This window comes from Gobius niger (genome assembly GCF_951799975.1).
Source record: "Gobius niger genome assembly, chromosome: 1".
In the NCBI taxonomy this organism is placed as follows: Eukaryota; Metazoa; Chordata; class Actinopteri; order Gobiiformes; family Gobiidae; genus Gobius; species Gobius niger.
In genome coordinates, this window is record NC_136852.1 from 11,288,646 (window position 1) to 11,305,524 (window position 16,879).

Consider the following 16,879-nt stretch of genomic DNA (forward strand, 5'->3'; position numbering starts at 1 on the left):
TTTTGGTGGTAGGGGAAACCGGAGTACTCAATGGAAACTTATGCAGGCAAGGGGAGAACATGCAACATGAATGCACACAGCAGGCCCCATCCTGGTTTCGGGCATGGAACCTGGGACCTTTTATCTGTGAAGCACGAGCCGTAACAACTGTGCCACCGTGCTGCCCAAACGTTTAAGATTTGACTCAAAGTACAGGGATGAGGGGGAAAAAAGTGTCCGCACAACTATATGACTCCCAAAAAGTATGTATTACTTACACCAGATGTAACATTTGGGGCATTGGCCCTTCCTCAGACATGAAGGACTTGGACACATCATATGTCCCATAGTCCTTCATGCCTGAGGAAGGGCCATCTGGTGTAAGTAATAAATACTTTTTGGGAGCTAAATAGCTGTGCGGACACTTTTTTTCTCCTCCTTGTGTTCTACTTTGATCCTGCACACTAGTTGATGTGCGTGTTTTTTTGTTTTTCTAACGCTATTGTCTCAAAGTACATTCATTCGTTGGCGACAGCACATAATGAAAACCCTGGAGGTCAACATGTGTGTGCTGATGGGGCTGCAAACAAATATTTTTTATGGTGTCATTGTTATGTATTTTTGTAACTACAAATCACTTGTGGCAGATGTGTGGCTGATGAAGAAAAATCCAAAATATGAGTAATAATATTTGCAGTGGATTTATGTGAAAATCCCGTTATGTTTTGCACAAATCTGATAGATAATCCATGACAATCCTTTTAGGGACCAAAGCAGATCAGGCACCTCTAACTGTTTGTTTTACACTGGGAAGGCAAAATTGTTTGAATCAGAAAATGATTATTGATTGGAATCACAGTCCTGGTATTTTATCTGCAACCTTACGACTCAAAAACACAAAATTCAGTTTGTGTTTGTCAAAAGCTGCTTGTAGCCTGTCCGGTGTCCAGAGTTTTAATGACTTCATCTATGTTTACAGTGGGGAAAAAAAGTATTTGGTCAGTTTCACATAGACATTCTATTGGATTTTGGCCAAATACTTTTTTCCTCCACTGTACATATATTCTGCTCACTAACAGACTATTGTTCTGACCCGGGCTCAGTGGCCTTCTCTTTCAAACCATCTTTCCTCCTTGGCTAAAATCCAAACCTCTCTGCTGTCAAAGGTGTGGTTTGTGGTTCTGAGAAGGAAGATAAAGTGCTGACTGTGAGCCGCTAGTGCTTCCCCTGCGGTGATGTATTGGTGCATCCTCCTTTAGTTTCCCCAAATATAATGCACTCACAAGCAGACCACATTTCCCAGTTTGTGGCTGGGATTTTTATCTTTCATATTTCATTTCTGTCTCAATGTGTTGACCTGACTTGAGGTAAACCGGGATTATGCTGCCTTGAGAGAAAAAAAAAAGCCGAGACACCTCTTTCCTTCTTGACTCTGATGTTAATCAAAGAGAGAGAGGGCTCCCAGTGCGTAAGTCTTAGTCTTTGCCTTACATGTGGGCACCTGCTCTACACTGTGCTCCATATCTACTGGAGAACAGTGTCTGGGTCGATTTAATGACACTTAGCCTCTCTGGATGTGTATTTCCACAGTTATCACAGTAAATACAGCAGGCTGTGTATTGTGTAATTACGCCTTAACTTCAGCCTATAATCAAAGTGTTTACATAATTGCACTGGGCCCATTCGACCAGTACTTTGCTGCGGCAGAGCGGACAGGGTTATATCAGAGAGACATATCACAGCCAATTCACTGCCTCTTCAGTCCAGGGAGGAAACCGCAAAGCCTTGTTCTGTGCCACATGGAACTGACTGAAGGGCTGCCGTATCCACCAGACTGTCACAGCGAGGCGCTCTCTTTGTATACATGTCTTTGATTTTGCTCTCTACGTGTTGTTAAATGCTGTCTTTTTGCCCAAGGGGTTTGAGAGTAATACGATTTTGGTTCTCTGCACGTGCTCTCACAGAACTGGAGAACTGACAATAAAGCTTCAATTGAATTGTACCGTGAGGAAAGCGCTGAGAATCTCGGCAATTGCTGTTCTGTTTTGACGCAATATTATTAATCTAAACCTGTTAAAAAGGTACATCAGTTTGAATGCATATTGGGTTGACCATAGAAAAGTTAATATTTATAATGTAATTATGTAATATGTTATATCCTTCACATCAGTCTAATTCTAATGATCGGAAGGTCGGGGGGTTCGAATCCCGGCTCCTGCAGGTGCAAAGTGTCATTGTGTCCTTGGGCAAGACACTTCACCCAATGCCTATGTGTGAGTGGTTGGTTTAGTTTATTATTAGGATCCACATTAGCTTTACAGCCAGCTAGTCTTCCTGGGGTCCTTGTTAAAAGCATACATATACAAAAAATATTTTCAATGTGACAGACAACAGACATAAAATACATTATAAAAAGGAAATACAACAAGTACAATGTAAACTTGACATCATTCTGCATCCTCAAAGATAATCAACACCAATATGGTTCTTCAGTTGTTCTTTAAAAACAGATTTGTGGTTGGTGGTGGTCGGAGGGACCGTTGGCGTAGATGTGAGCAGCCTCGCTTCTGTCAGTCTGCCCCAGGGGAAACTGTGGCTACAAATGTAGCTTACCACCATCAATGTGGAGTGAATGAACCCCCTCCCTTTCATGTGTGAAGCGCTTTGGGTGTGACTTGAGTCATATGAAAAGCTCTATACAAATAAGATTCCCTTCCCTAACTCTTCAGCTTCTGAAAGCCTCATAGGTGAAGTTGTCCTGTGGTAGTTGCTGCTCTCTGCAGTGAAATTTCCCTGGGGCAGTCTCATTCATTCAGTTCGTTCATTTTTGTGCACATAAATGAGCCTTTGTGTCCATTTTAGAATGATTGATTATGGATGGATTATTGGCTGACCTCTCGCCCAACCATTATGATTCTGATTTTCTCTCAGATTAAGCTATTTGCTTGAGCCTCATTGCCGTGCGCTCCTTTATTTAACATATTGATTGACTCTTTATTTGCAAAGTAATTGCACTTTGAAGTGAACAGGATGGAGGTGGGTGGAGGGGAAATTCAATAAGCAATCAATGGTCAATAAGTCCAAAAAATGGAGTGCACACAAGCATTTATTTTATGTACAAATAATAATACTAAAGACAATACCTGCCACCCACTGCATGGGACTGTAGGAGCTGAGCAGCTCCTTCAGTGGCAGACTGCCCGCAGGTCTGTCAGACTGTACAACACTACTATAGCTCATGTGCAATAACTCTTATGCAAAACTGCGTGCGATAATGTCAGTGTCACTTTTCAACCACCTGCCAAGCTGCTGACATTCTGGTATTGTCCATCCATCCATTTTTTTCCCACTTGTCCGTTGCCGGGTCGTGGGAGCAGCTGTTGGATCTGCCCAAATCACATTGCACCAGCCCCCTATGGCTCCTCCTGCAGGTGGTGGGTCAGCAGGAGGACGACCTCACGATTCTCAGGCCTGTTGGTCTCTCATAAGGGGCTTCTGAACCGCTCTTTGTCTGATCCGTCACCTCGAACCTGTTTGCCATGGGAGACCCTACCAGGGGCATGAAGCCCCCGACAACAGAGCCCAGGAGGGGATTCTGGTATTGTACATTATATATTCTGTTCTAATTTGATTATTTATGCTTTTCGCCCCTTTAAAGTTTTCTATTCCTTGTAAAATAAGATACCTCTATTTAGTATGTTTTTGCTTGCACACTATCCTGTCTTTGCACATTATTTTCTGTCTATTTGCACCCTACCCCTCCCTCCTCCTGGAGTGTTTCTTGAGAGCTGATGTAACAAATGAATTTATCCACTGTGAGATCAATAAAGGCTTATCTTATCTTATTACATATTGTTATTAATAATATATCAGTCATTTATAATGGCTTCCATTTAGATTTGCACTTTAAACATATATAAAGTTGCCTCAGTTCCCTAAATCCCTAAAGCTTACAATGTTGAGATTTTAAAACTTACCTCCGCTTCGATTACAACTTATGTTTCCCACAACTGACGAAATTTTGAGACTGAAGTCTTTTTTTTTCATTTACAATAATTTTGGATAATCTTTCACTACTTTCAGCCTTTCACTTATTTATTATGCTTTCTTAATCTGAACAGAGGAGTGATTCCTGTTCCACAGCCTCAAATGTACCGAGGTTGTTTGGCCACTAGGGGTCAGTAGATCTATGCTAATATGCTCACCATCCACATAAACAGTGCTTTAAAACTGTCCTCAACATCATTTTGTTCAAACCATCGTCTCTGCATTGCGTGTTTTGCACCTTTGAATTCTTCCTATTTACAGTTTGTATACTGATTTCAGTGTGCATTAATGTGTGCTGTCCCAATAAAAAAAATAGATATAGATAAATAGCATTACAAGAAGCAACGTTTAACACAATCTCATAGGCATTAGTGTCAGGAGCCAAATTATAAGCATCTGTTTACACTATCATGCTAATGTTTGCTACAGAACTTTTTTTTATGCCAAGATACCTATGGATACAAGTTGGTAGAAATGTGGGAAAGAGTCCAAGTCTTAGATCAGTAGAGGAGAACACTGTGACTGAGTTATAAGCAAGATAATAAGAAATGGAAAAGGACTTCAAAACACTAATGCATTCCTATTGTGAGTTGTTTCTGTTAATTTGGTGTGTTTTTTAGTATAACTATAAAGAGTTTATTTGAAAACACACAAAAACTCAACACACACTTTACACAGCAGTGTTTTTCATAACCAGATCTGTTTCCGTGCCAAAAAACATGTCACTTGTTCTTAAGCCACAATACGCATTTCAAAAGTGAGTACAATATCCAAAACCAACCGGAAAATGATTAAAAAAAGGAGATATCTGCTTTAGCGAATGACCTTTTCAGATATTCCAATAACAATGCAAGTCCCTGTTTTGTCACTGCTACTTGTGTTGTGCCCGAGAGACCCTTACAGCAGGGTCATACAGAAGTCAACAAGCATATAAGCCCATCTAGTGCAGCTCTGTGACATGCTATAGGGGGAGCTCCATTTAGGAAAACCAACCAGTGAAGAAACAGCTCCTGGGAGGGCACTGGTGGTGTATCACTATTCAGAAATCACTATCGATACGCTGCTATTTGAAGGATGTATTTGAAAATATAGCTTTGAAATTGTCACTGCCGGCTCGTCTGATGCCGACTGTGCGGCAAAGCGGGTTCGTCCTGAAGCCGGCTCTGTGTGCGGCTTCAAAGAGACGGACGTTTGCGCCGCATCTTCAAAACGCCATCTGACCACAAGGGCACATTGCACAGCAAGCCGCTATCTGTTCATCACCCACAACGTTAATCCTATGGTGAGTTTTATACCTGAACGTGTCAGAAGTTACTGAACGGACATGCAGTAGATTTCCTGCTTCATAAATAAAAACAGGACAAATGGTGTATAAAATGAGAAGTCTGTAACATAACAGACTTGTTGAATCATAAATAGGGGCGAGAACCTCTGGGTACCTCACGATTTGATACGATTTGCAATACATCATGATAACGATAACCTTGCGATACGCCGATACTACAACAATCGATATATTCCACAAATCGATACATTTTTTTAAGAAACATGTGATTTGTAACCTTTTTTTAAACATGCTACATATTATTCATCATCATACATTTTGTTTTGTTCTTCAAATCATAACAACAATGCCCAAGAAGTGACTTCCTGTTTCGATCCAGCACGCCAAAATAAAAGCACACAGCTCGTCTCATTGATTAGTACTTAGGTACTTACAACATTACAAGAATATAATTAAATACACACACTTTATGTTGTCTGTTAATAGTTAGGCAGAAAGAAAGTTGAACTAATAAACTAGATGGTGCTTTTATTGAATTGAATTATTGATCTGTCAATAGAATCACTTCATTTACATTTAAATAACAAGAAACCACCGTCCGGTTTCAAAAAGAATAGGCTATATGCACAGTTTTACCACGTGACTTCTTCCTGGACAGTAAACCAGACGCTGTCCTTCCTGTCCACTATCTCTTTCCATTAAAAATAATTATAATTATAAAAGTCATGATTAAAAGTAATATATTTGTGTGACAGTGTTCCAAGAGGTCTAAATACTTAAAAATTGTAGCGCTGCCCTCTAAATTCTTGATAATTATTGGCTTTTATGAACTATTAAGACAGTGGAGAACTACTATCTCATTAATACGCATAACATCAGTCATTAATATACATGACATCATCAAAAGTGTCGTATCATCCTGCAAAAAAATCCCAATATATGACAAAATTGATATATTGTCACAACCCTAATTATAACATACACATTTTTAATCAACAATCAAAACTGAATCCAGATGAAAAGGTCGATTTGAAAAAGTTAACGCTGTTACGCAAACAATATTAAAAGTGGTGACCTTTCATAAACAGCCTATCCACTTGTCCCAAAGCAGAATGGATGTGTTTCCTATATAAGCCTGAGAGGGTCATTCAAACTGGGCACTTTGAATAATGAAGTCAATTTCACGAGAAGGACGTTGAGTAACTCATTTGCGGCCGGCGTATTGATTCACCTTCTCCTGCGCTCCGGGGCCGGCAAAATGACTTTGAAATACCGATTATTATATATAACGTGATGTCTTTTTAATGACTAGATTTTTCTACATAATTCAGAAGTAGGTAATACTGTACTTATAAGTCCTAAACCTGATTTTTTTGAAAGTTTGGTCTTTTTATAATTTCTTGTTGTGTCCCCAAACATCTTATGGCCCTGACAGCGCCGGCGAGGGCATATATTGGTCTGAAATAGGACTGATTCCGAGGCTGTACTGTAGGAGAGTGAGTGTGGACGACCTGTCAGGCTCGTGTCGTGTCTCGGGCCTGTCACTTGTCCTCACTGACGCAGGTACTATGCAGATCGCAGAGTGCTGAGGACGGTGCTCTTCTCCACTGGAACAATGTCGAGTGTCATTACCGTGACAGCTGACTGTGATGGAAAAAGATCGATCGCTTCTCTCATTCATTTTCAATATAAAGCTTATTTTTAAATGTCCTGGATTGACATTTGGAGCAGCTAGAATGCTCCAAGGTTCGATCCACAGCCGGACGGGGCCTCTCGATGTGGACTTTGCATGTTCTCTTCTTCCTCCATGCTTCCTTTAAATACGCTGTTATCAAACCACTTTTGAAAAAACCTAGTCTTGATCCTGACATTTTAGCCAACTATAGGCCCATATCTAATCTCCCTTTCATCTCAAAAGTCCTTGAAAAAGTAGTGGCTAAGCAGCTTTGCAGTCACCTACGGGACAATAACTTATTTGAAAAATTTCAGTCAGGGTACAGAAGTTATCATAGCACAGAGACCGCCTTAGTCAAAGTTGCCAATGACCTGTTATTAGCAGCTGACGCCGGACTAGCTTCAATCCTAGTTTTGTTAGACCTTAGCGCAGCCTTTGACACAATCGATCACAATATTCTCCTGCAGAGGTTAGGATGTGACGTAGGCATCAGGGGAACAGCCCTCTCCTGGTTTAAATCTTATTTATCTGACAGGCAACAATTCGTTAATGTAAACCAAAAGTCTTCACCGTGTTCCAAAGTGTGCTATGGGGTGCCACAAGGTTCAGTGCTCGGGCCAATTTTATTCATACTATACATTCTTCCATTAGGTAACATAATCCGAAATCACAATATAAATTTTCACTGTTATGCGGACGACACACAGCTGTATTTATCAATAAAACCAGGTCAGACAGATAAATTAGAAACACTTAGCTCCTGCGTAAAAGCCATAAAGACATGGATGACAGCAAATTACCTCCTTCTTAACCCGGACAAAACCGAGGTTATTATATTAGGCCCTCAAAAACTGAGAGAGTCTTTATCTCAACAGATCATCTCCCTGGATAATATTAGCATATCAACGAGCACAACAGTAAAAAACCTCGGAGTTCTGTTTGACCAAGACCTCTCTTTTAAAACACATATAAACCAGGCTTGTAAAATAGCGTTCTTTCACCTGCGCAACATTACTAAAATACGAAATATCCTAACTAAGAGCGATGCAGAAAAACTTATTCACGCATTTGTCTCTTCAAGGCTGGATTACTGCAACAGCCTGCTGGCAGCGTGCCCTAAAAGCTCCCTGAAAAGTCTTCAATTAGTTCAAAACGCAGCTGCTAGATTGTTAACCCGGACAAAGAGAAGAGAACACATTACACCTGTGCTAAAGTCTCTCCATTGGCTTCCTGTTGAGTTTAGAATAAAATTTAAAGTCCTGCTCCTCACATTTAAATCCATAAAGGGTTTAGCTCCGCTTTATCTCCAAGACGCTGTCATTCCATATCAGCCAACCAGAGCTCTCCGCTCTCAAAACTCAGGGTTACTAGTAATTCCTCGAGTCTCCAAAATTACTGTAGGAGGCAGAGCCTTTAGCTACCAAGCTCCGGTTTTGTGGAATAAACTCCCAGCCCACGTTAAAGAAGCAGACACAGTCCCTATATTTAAGACTAGGCTCAAAACGTACCTCTTCGAATTAGCTTATAATCAGGTCAGTTAGGTAAAGCACTAACCCACAGCCTGAAGTAAAGCTGCCTCAGGAGAAACACTGCTGTGGGAAGTACGGTCCACTGAGCGCTATCCTCTTCTTCTTACTGCAGACTTTGTTTTATCATGATACAATACTTAATTTATCTGTAGTCTGTTCATCACTATTCACATGGTGTCTCCTGTCCCACTCCCCCTCGGGAGTGCCTGTCTAGATCGAATGGAGGAACCTGGGTGAACGGAGGAACTGGCATTCTGGAATCCGAGGACTGGACAGTCTGTGATCTTGGCCCGTCTGCTGAGGGATCCTTCGGCCCTGGGTCTCTATAGCCTGTCCGTCCATGGGAGTGGATCTCTCCTTCTGTGGTTCTCCCCAAGGTTTCTCTTTTGTCCTGCCGGGTTTTTGAGTTTTTCCTTGCCGTACTGGAGAGTCTAAGGACGGGGGACGCCCACGCCGCTCATCGCTACCTTTGGACATTATATTTGCCTGGATTCACCTGAACTTTTAATTGTCATATTTATTGCTGTGTTTTATTGCCTTGATGTTTGTTGCAGCCCTTTGAGGCGACTTCTGTTGTGATATTGGGCTATACAAAACCATTAAACTTGAAACTTGAAACTTCCTCTATCACTAAAACATGCACAATAGGACGGGATGAGAGAGAGTGTGTTTGAGAGTGCAAGTTCGGGACATGGTTGGAAATTAGCCCATGGCCACAATCCGGCACGGAGATGTCCCGACTAAATAAACATATTAAAAAAAGCAAAAACAGAAGTACTTTGGGGAATGTGATAAATTACACGGCTGGACGACTCCAGAGCTTTTCAGATTTGAAGTACACGGAAGAAAGAGTGGTAAACTGTTGGTTGCATAATAACAGCAAAAACTCGAGAGTATTTGTTTATGTATTTTCAGGTTTCGGGTCATATCGACAATCCCCTGGGAAAAAGGAAATTGCCCAATCTTCACAATAAGGTGTTTCATTATTGCACTGTTTGAACATTTCCCTATAGATTTATTTGGGAAATGTATTTGAACTTTCTCATATGTGTTTTTTCTCTCATTTGTGGCGACAACATCTCATCTCCAGTGACATCTACAGATATTACAATTTGTACTGCGTTCTACTTAAATGAACTAGATGCAAGTTGGTCATTTTTATACTCACTACTGCCACCTCAGGTCTTACGTGTAACTGCAGCTTCTATATTAAGCTCGTGCATGACGGCACTTCGGACCCGAAGGAACAGCTTTTTGAGTGACAGTGCAGGATTTTAGAGGCAGTTGTGGTGAACAGGTCTGGGCTCATTCTACACATTAGGACATGGCTGGAACATATAGGGGGAGGAAAATACATAATTGTTTGACATTTTTAAACCCTGTACAGTCCCTTTAATGCCTTTATTTAAAGATGCATTATGGATTTTTTTCATTATTTTTTTTTCATATATATTTGTGCGTAGTTGACCTTTTGTGACCCATCGGCTGCATGGGTGGTTAGCATCGCTCCTTTACCTTTGATCTCAATGGCCTCTACAACAATCCAGGATCAATTCTTTAGGTTTTCTGGTGAGAAGGTCCGTCAGTAGTGAAAAACCTACCAGAAACTACCAGAAAACAAATCTGGGTAACTCAATAAAATAAACAAAAACAAAAAAATGCAGTAATAAAAAGTGTATAAAAAGTTCCATAATGCACCTTTAATGAGAACTGATCCCAAAACACAAAGCACATTTTCTCTGTGATCACTTGTTTATTCAAAGACTAAAGAGATGTATGCGTGCCCCTATAGCCTTATAGTTTTATATACAGCTTATATATATTACATATATATATTACAGCTTATTTGTATCTAAATTCTGTGTTATATGTTTTATGTTGCACGATTGTAAGAAAATATCCTAGCTTGTGAACCTGTTCCAAACAATGCCAGTAAATATTACTTTGATTCTGGTAAAATCTTTGTATCTCAGATCTATTATTCAGATTCCGTTGCTGCAAATATAGTCCAATTTGGCCCTTATTACTCGAATATGAAAACATCACATGAAAAAAAAAGCCTTAAACGCCAGCCCTCTCTCCTCTGCACATAATCTTAGCCTCGTCCTGGCTTGTGCTATCCCACCCTCTTTCCTAAATTTGCTGCTGTCCTTGAGCGGTGGCACGAGTTCCTCTTGGCATTTGACTTATTAATGAGACATTGTCCTCTGTCTCGTCTCCAGGTGTCCCCCGCTCGCTCCACGCATGAATAAATAAGGCTCGGAGGCGCGTACAGGAGCATCGCGGTGACAGCCAAACAGGGACACGCCACTTGAACCAAACGGACCCACCTCATGAATAATAATAACGGATATGTGAAGCTACACAGGTAATGACAAATCTATTGAACTGCTTAAGCTCACCTTTTTTTTTCTTCTGGAGGTGACAGGGCTTTTGCGGTCGCTGGATCCAAACTTTGGAACGAGCTCCCTCTGAGTTTTCGATCTGCTTCCTCTGTTGAGTGTTTTATGTCACTCCTAAAAAACACCTTTGGCTTTCAACGTGAGCCGAGCTGAACATTGTTTCTTTTTTCATTGTTTGCCTCTATTGACTATTGTTGCTACAGCGTTATTATAGCTGTTAACTTTTGTTTTTCTGTTGTTTTCTTTCTTTGTTTTCACTCTGTCTCAAACCCGTGCAGCACTTCGGGCACTGTTGTAAAATCAAGTTGTTTTGTTTCGCCCAATATCACAAGGAGTTGCCTCACAGGGCTGCACCAAACATTAAAACAGTGAAACAAATAGCCAATGAAACAACGCTAAACACAAAAGGAAAAACACACAAAATCCCAGTGCAAGAAAGCAGAAACTTTGAGGAGAACCACAAGAAGAGAGGGCTGAAGACAGACTTAAGATAGGCCCAGACTGATGGGAGTTCCTCTGCATATTGAAGACTGCGATACTAACGTCTGGTCAGTCAGTTATCACTGGATATACAAATATAAAACTTGACCATGACCTTCTTTCCTCCTGAAAAAACAAACTACAGTAAAATAAAAGGTCGACTCTTTTAAGTACTTGGGGACTGTTTTTGATTCCTCTCTACGATTTGATAAAAACACAGAGCAAATTGTCAAACGTGGACAGCAGCGAGTTCACCTGATGAGGAAACTGAACTCTTTTAATGTATCAGCAAATATTTTAAGTAACTTTTATCATTCTTTTATTGAAAGTGTCTTAACCTTTTCTTTTATTTGCTGGTTTGATGGCTTGTCTGTGAAAAATAAGAACAGTCTGAACCACATCGTCAAAGTGTGTAGTAAGATTTCTGGTGTGCGTTTTGAAGACCTTGCCTCACTATGTAAGAAAAGAGTCCTCCAAAAGACTCGATCGATTTTAGGTCAACAAAATCATGTCTTGCAGTCGCACTTTACTCTGATGCCCTCCGGGAGGCGATATGTCGTCCCCCAGCAGAAAAGAAACCGCTACTCAAAATCCTTAATTCCGACTGCTGTCAGAAATTTAAATGACAATAGCTAGGAAGGCGGTGTTTATCTTGTTCTTTTTTCCCCCTCATTTTTACTGGTCCCCCTGTGTCCTGATGCACTTACAGTTCAATTACCCATTGGGATGAATAAAGTTGTTTTGATTGATTTGATTGATTGATTGAATAAAAGACTGTGAACTTAACATAACACTCATTTGTCTTCTGTTTTCATGCCATGACATCATCTGCATGCTCTCTATCAACACATTTCCTTCATACACATGAGAGTCTCCTCTGGTAGCACATTTATTTATCTTTGCACCTTTGTCAACCAGACTTTTATTTATCTAAAGATGATGATACACATTTTCCTACATTCAGCAGCTGCCAGGAGGTATACTTAACCAAAGTATTTAAGTATACAGGTATATCCTATACAGAAGGCTACGACTCTCGGAGAGATGGGACAGACACCAATAATTACTTTTGTAAGAGGTACCAGTGTAATGAAATATTTACAATGGACATACAAACAAATAAACAAATAGACATTTAGACAGAAAACATTGATATGAATGGCCATTCAAATAAAAAATGCAACAGGAAAGTTCACCCAAACAATGCTGGTTCAGATCGAGAGTCCATAGACACATTCAGTTCATCTGCATACAGCCAGTATGGAAATGGATTTTGGATAAATGATAGTTCATAGTGAGAGTTCAGTTTACAGATATGTATACGAGTTAGCACAAAGGGCCGCAGAATAATGAGGTGCGAGGCAATCGGTTCAGCAATAAGCCACCTACTGGCCCGACCAGAGCAGGTGGAGTTCAGGGTTGAGAGGTGGAGATTCTTGGGTTCGAGGCCTATCTGCTCTCGGTGGTTTCCCAGGAATGTCCTGGTTTTACATCAGTTGAAATCCCAGATTTCAGCTCGTCTTGACCTTTCTGTTATTACTTCAGAATTCCTGTAGGAGCCTGACATTTCCCATGCAGCGTTCATTACTGTCCACGCGGGGCAGAGGTCAGAGCAGGGGCTCAGACTGTATTGTACAAGTCCAGGTGTCTCTTATGTGCTCAACCCTGTGAATAATAGGTGACCGAGGAGCACATGTCTCTATGGAAGCTTTTATAATATTCATATAGGGTTTGTGAGGGCATGAGGGGATTCCAGACCGATTTCCTGAAACTCTTGTCTCTCTTAGCATTTTATTCCATCAGTACTAAAAGCTTGTGTGAGCAGTGGGTAAGTGGACAGCCCTTAACTCCAGGTCACAGACTGAATGATGCACCAGCTGGAGCTCCATTTTCAGCATCTTTGACGCTCGTTCCACCATTAGCTTTACCACTTTACATTTTTTGTTACATACAAAAACTTAGCCAAATGAAAAATGTATAAAAAATTATTTGACCTTATTTGGAGTAATTCTGACATGACAAGTAAAAAAAATCTGCCAATGACAAAACAATTTTGCATCTATTTGTAAGTGCAATGTATAAGTTATTATCTTATTTAAAGTACCAAAATACCTGGTACTTTTGGGTCACAAAATAACGATTTTGTGACCCAAATCGTTATTTATTTTTAGATTACTTCTTGCAGTGCTGTCTGAATGCATAGCAGGGAGACACTGACTCATCCAGCGGACGGTTTTATGAAGAAGATTGATCCGGTGGGGTGATCACGGTCGACACTTAAGTTCATTATTGTCTGCAAGTTCAGGATTTATTGAATGTTTTAAAAATATATTGGTCTACATAAAGACACACTGCTGTGTAGAACCGCTTATTTCTGAATGTTTGAGTATTCTTTTTTGAAGAGGGCCCAATGTGTAGCCTGTTGTGGCTTAAGGCAGGACGCTGCAGGTGAATATAGGGACTAAAACACATTTGAGAAATGTGAACTTCGAGCTCAGTAAATGTTGAGGAAGTTTCTGTGCTTTATCCACCACTGAAAACATATGAAATTGTGGTTTAAAAAAGATTGGTTAACATTAAAGCAGTACTAAGTAACTTGTTTACCTGAAATAAACCTTCTGGGGGTAATACAAGTGTTAATGGAATGATCGGGGTGTCTTTCATCTCCCTCTGGTGTCTCTGGCCAGAAAACCACAATTGCAACTTTCCCTGCTCCGACCCGGAGCACCAATACACACTAATGGAATCATGAAGAAGAAGAACAGGCTAACGGGCAAAGCTAACTGTGGGCTATTGCGGACAATTAATGAGTAAAAAAAACGCACCATGCTACAACACCTGCAGTGGCGCTTACGACCTCTAGGGGCATGAGTTACTTAGTACTACTTTAATGTACGCGGATGCAAGTAAGCCAGTCCGGGAGACATTTCGGAGTCCATTAGCCTGCTCAATGTATTTTTCCAATGGCCGTTAGCATTAGCCATTGCAAATTATGAACGATGGCCTCTAGGGGCATGTGTTACTCAGTACTGCTTTAATATTTAATATATTTAATATATTTCATTTTAAATTTCATATGAGCTTTTAAGTAAGGATTAAACAAGGCTCTGAGCTTATACCGTGGTTCCTGTATGGGCACCAACAATGATACTCTACAGTTTGAGAAACATGGATCTAAACCGAAGTGAACACAAATGTGTGATTTTAAAGCCTGGTAGTGAAATAATTCTTACATATACGTTCACTCTGTGTCCTTAGATGCCTCTGCTCTCCTCATCCTTTCCGCTTTGAAGCTAAATGAGACATGTTTACGATACGACTGCATTTGTGCTAAGACCTGGGCTAACGCTGCGGCACCAGAAGCCAGGCTTTTGTATTTATGCCCTCAGTGGTCGAGATAAGGAGAGCACGTGGCTGAAGTGTGGGGGATGTGGAAAATGCTTCAAAATACCACTTCTCCGTCTTCTCTCACGGATTCAAAACTCATCTTATATTGGCTTGATCTCGGTGTTGTGGTTTTGGGCAAAGCACCGTCTCCAAAGTGCCCGTTTAGCCTGCAGTCTGTCTGTGTGGCAAAGGTCGCAAACTCATTCTCCGTGATAGACCGCTGAGAAATCATGCACGGCTCTGGGCCAAAATAAAAAGAGATTGATATATGACGTGTGGGTCCAGCGGCATAGAATATGATTTACAAGCCTGGCGAGTCAACTCCATCCATTTCATTCTCAATGAATTAGCACAACTTTCCACCACTATATACTTTTGAGCTATAGGTTCATGATCGGGAACATAGAAATTAAAAGGAGACGCGGGCTCGATCTTAAAGCAGTACTAAGAAACTTGTTTACCTTAATAAATCCTTCCGTCTCTCTGGGGGTAATACAAGTGTTAATGGGATGATTGGAGGGTCTTTCATCTCCCCCGGTGTCTGTGGCCAGAAACCTCTCTTGCAACTTCACTGCCTACGGGTAGGAGTCACCAATACACACTAATGGAATGACAACGAAGAAACTAACAGGCTAACGGGCAAAGCTAACTGCTGGTTTGCACCACTTAAACAGTATTTACTGCCAAGTCTGAGTGAAAAAATATATGTCAATTTGTCTTTTCTGTCAGTGTATTTACTCTCAAGAACAATAGATGAGAAAAAAAACCGCACCATACTACGACACCTGCAGTAGCGCTTATGGCCTCTAGGGGCAAGAGTTACTTAGTACTGCTTTAAAGTACGTGGATGCAAGTAGGCCAGTCCGGGAGACATTTCGGAGTCCATTAGCCTGCTCAATGTATTTTTCCAATGGCCGTTAGCATTAGCCATAAATCATTTATGAACGATCCAGATGTTTTCCGCTGTTGTCACCCCATCGACCACATTTAGATGAGGTCAAATTTTAAGATTTTGCATTACACAGAAAGTAGCATCTAAAAGTGCCCTTTGAGCTAAATGCTAACTCAAATTCACGGGAAGATTTTAAAATTGACGGCAGATTTTCCAAACCTTAGAGACCCCACACCCGGTGCTAAAAAAAAAAAATCAAGGGCAGCCTATAACAGTTTTGGTTGTACAGTGTGTGGTGTGCAGCCACATGGCAATATCAACAAATCACACACGAACCGATTTCACTCACAAATATTCCCAGGTCAGATGACAAATCTCGCGAAACCTCTCAAGATCAAACGTGACTTCAGGGTAAACGAACATGCCGGATGAAGCAAAGGCAATGCCAAAAGTTTGTAGTTTGATTTTAACGGGAAAAATAAACAATGTCCGGCGTCCACATGACTTCCGGGTGCGCCATGACAGCTGTTTTGATTTGGCTAAGCATCACAGTCAACAGGCTGCGGCTCATTTGTCCTCGGGGCTCACCACAGACTGAGTGGTCCCAACGAGAGCCATCTTAACACACCACACAGCAGGAATATCTGATAAGATTATCTTACAATAATCAGAGCGTCCTTTAGAGTTTCCGAAGGGGAGAATCGGGTCTGAAATCAGCCTAATTATCCTGCCAGACGAACCAGGCTTTTTTGTGGGGTCTGATACACATCCAATCGCCAGTAACTTAATCATATAAGATGTTAATGATAAAGAAACAGAGAAAAAAAACATACCTTGCCATCGTTCAGTGGGTTTTCCCCAATAATTTGTAAGGGCAAACAAACGAACAAATCAATTTAAATCGGGAGCATCAGCCTTTGTGCATGTACTCAGGGAACCTTGGATACCCCACACCAGGCCCAGGAATAAAAAATAGAACACAAATGAGAAAGTCGATGCACATTTTGATCATATGTTCCTTTGGCTTGTTTGACTTACTGACCACATCAGCAGGAACAGTTCCGTCCTGCTCTGCACAGCACAAGGAGACTTTGTGCCCTTGTGCTAAAACGTATCGGCTCTGTGCTGCTGAGATTTGACAGAATGAAAGTGAAAACAGCCTCTAGGACTGAAACTCCACAGGGGAGGCTGAGAACAAGGTTA